Raw genomic sequence first — 3,216 nt, forward strand, 5'->3', positions numbered from 1 at the left:
GGCATTTATGGAGAGGTGGGGAGATTGATAGGGTGGGGGCTGGGTTGCTGATTGAGCCTGTGTATAATGATTCACAACAAGGAGGATCCCTCTTAGCTTTTATTTATAAGGCATGGAGTGAGAGGGGGGGGGGTTCTTCTCACCACTTGCCAGAGGTGTTGTACGTCGGTCTAGCTAACCCGATAAGTCCTCACGGCAGCTGGAAAACAGCTTTATCTTCATTCTCCGCGTCTCTCAGGGTCCGTCTCCATATGTTTTTGGACAGCTCGATGATCATCTCTCTTTACCTCTGCGGGCTCCTCTTTCCCCCCGGCCCCCTTAACAGAAACAAATTAATTCCCCTCTGAGGCTTAAGCCCTGGACCGCGCAACTTTAAAGGTGATGAGCTTCCTGCTCTTGATTCAGGGGCCAGGCGACTGCCACCTTTCTGTTATTGGGCTTTGAATAGAATTAGCTATCTGCTTCAATAGCAAAAAAACCCCTAAATAACAGTGTCAATGACACTCTTATGTCACTGTAGCTCTAAATACAATAAAACCAGGCCTTGCTGAGTCTATAAATCATCAGGAAACCTTGGCCTAAAAGTGCCAGCAAAAAAACCCAAAAAACCTGAAACGTCTTCCTTCTCTTTTTACACCCTAATTCTTTTTCATCCCCCTCTCTCCCCGGACCTAAAACTATTTACAGCTTTTCAGATGCTCAAGCCACCAAATTATAGCGTTGTTTTATCTTTAGACAAGTCGATAAGGGACCATATTGGTTTTCTGCTAAAAGCTACGGATTGCGCTGCCTGTATTGACTCATCAGTCGGGCAGTTCAGACCGCAGCCCAGGGAGGCACATCCGTACACACACACAGGCACACACATAGTCCTCAGTTGCTCACAGCGTTTCATTTTCTGAGATTCACCTGGTGGAGAGAAAGATATTAAAACTAAGAACAAGGATCAGAGCCGGGATAACACAGTGTAACAAGAAAGAGGTAGCGAGCGGGAGCAAGAGAGAACAGAGAGGTACGAGACAGAGGCAGACGGAGTAAGACAGGGGAACAGGAATAGACGTGAAATGAACACCCCTCCAGAGCGCTTCATCCTGCATTGTCACGCTCTGTTATACCAGCGGTCTGCTTGATATTTAGTGACAAAGACTAGATTAGGGCTGCCTGCCTATCGCTGCTGTCCCCAATCAACCTAGCGGTGCACAAGCAGTTACACGGAAACCTGCTTCTGCTGGGAGCTAGTGAAAGCTCCTGGAGGCATCAGGTGAGAGTTAAGATATTGTCAGAGAGGCCAGAGAGGGAGACGGACAGATTCGTTACATCGGTTATTATTCCAGGTCGCGTCACAGTGGAATGGGAGACCTCAGCAGGTTTCATTAAAGCCCCCAGAGTGAGTTGTTCAGCGGGCTGGTTAGTGTGCAGATTCTGGGAAAGCACTGAATAGATGGAGGGTTACTGGAGGTGACTGAGATAAAATGAACTAGTGTGTTTTGGCCCGCAGAGGTTATTATATGTTGTTGCACTGAGGGCTCACAAAAGGCTGGCCTGAGCTACAGCTCGGTCAAGCTGTTTATTACGAACTAGGTTGATGTAACCAGAAATATCCAGAGGCTGAGAAGCCAAATGGACAGCTGCCATTTAAAATAATAAAAAATAATGCATGGGTGACTATCACAGGCAACAGGATAAGCTTTCAGAAGATGATTTTATGCATTATTCTGTACCGTCGCTCATAAAAGTATTCCGGGAGATGGAAATCTGCCTCCGAAAGACTTTAATCTGCAGGCTGCTACGGTTCCCATGTTAACCTGGGAAAGATGAGTGTTGAGCAGCAGAAAGGCACAATAGTAGAATTAGGATTCATATAGTGTTGGCTTTACAGGTACTCTTCCAAATTACTCCATGGAGCCCTTCAGGCTACTGTCAGCAGAAACCCTCACAGGAGACATACAGCTTATATGCCCTTGGTGTTTCACAGCACTGGAGCAGATGGTTATGATATGGATTACACTGACAGTAAGTCAATAAGACCCAGATCTTGGGTTTGCACCGGATTAGTCAATTGTCTCTGCCCCGTCCCGTCCCCCACACACACACACTGTCTTTATGATTTTGTTTGCTGACTGTTCGTGCCTCTCAGCTTTTTGACTCGATTTGAAGCCACTCTGCCAACCAGGCTATGAAACAGTCTCCATGTCCGGATAAACAGGGGATGCTCATCCCGACGCCGTAACCCACCAGCACAACCCGCACAAATCTCATTTATTGCTCCCGTGCCATATGTTACATGTCCACATGCTTTTACTCTGATATATGCGCTCAAAACCAAGCTTGCAGGCCAGCTTTGGTTGCAATTAACCAGTGCGCCATCCAACCAGAGCGCGGCAATTAAACAGCATCCAATCAAATTTGCGTGACAACCAGACGCCTTTCATCACAGCGGGAAACCAGACGTGCTCCGTGCAGCCCACCTGCCCCGAGCACTGTCTCGGAGATGGTCTGGAATAGCTAATTAGGCAGGGCCGCTTTCAACCATCCAGCACGGGACACTCACACCGAGCCGACACAGAAACAAATTCCACTTGATCTCGTCGTCGTGCTTTGCTGTTTTTTTATGTGTCAGCATTCTCCTGTTTGATCCTGCATCCACGCAGGCAGAAGAGAGAGACGAGCAGTTATGGTTTGTTTAACAGAGTTTCAGAGGAGTTTGGAAACACCTGCTGTGCACGTCGCACCGCATGCTTTTCAACCGCAGTCCCACCCAGGGAAGGGGGATGGGGGGAGGGGTGGACTGTGCAATAATTTTTTTTTTTAAAGTCTTTTCATTTCGGGAGGTTTTTTTGTAAACGGTGGACTCGTCTTTCTCAGCTAACACGTTTAAACTGGTTGTCATGTTGTTGCGAGAGCATTCGGGAGGTGATGCGCTGCAACTCCGGCGCTTTGAGCCGCAGGAAGTGCACTTCAAAGAACGCGTCTCTGCTGCGAGGCTCTTTGGTTACACTTTTGTTAAAAGCAATCCATTTTTAGCTATTGTTCCAGGTTTTGTTAATGCAAAAGCATCGAGGGGTGGCGGTGGGGGGCTATCTTACCACAGAAAGGATAAATATATGCATATGTAAATAATTTCAACAAAAGCATCGAGTCAAGTCACCTCTCGCTTAGCTGTAAACAGACAAAACTCCTCTCCGTCCTGGTGTTTGGAGAGGTGAAGAGTGGAGT

This window comes from Mchenga conophoros, linkage group LG9, assembly GCF_057382185.1.
Source record: "Mchenga conophoros isolate Kocher_MC1m ecotype Shallow Benthic linkage group LG9, M_conophoros_male_GT1.1, whole genome shotgun sequence".
NCBI lineage: Eukaryota > Metazoa > Chordata > Actinopteri > Cichliformes > Cichlidae > Mchenga > Mchenga conophoros.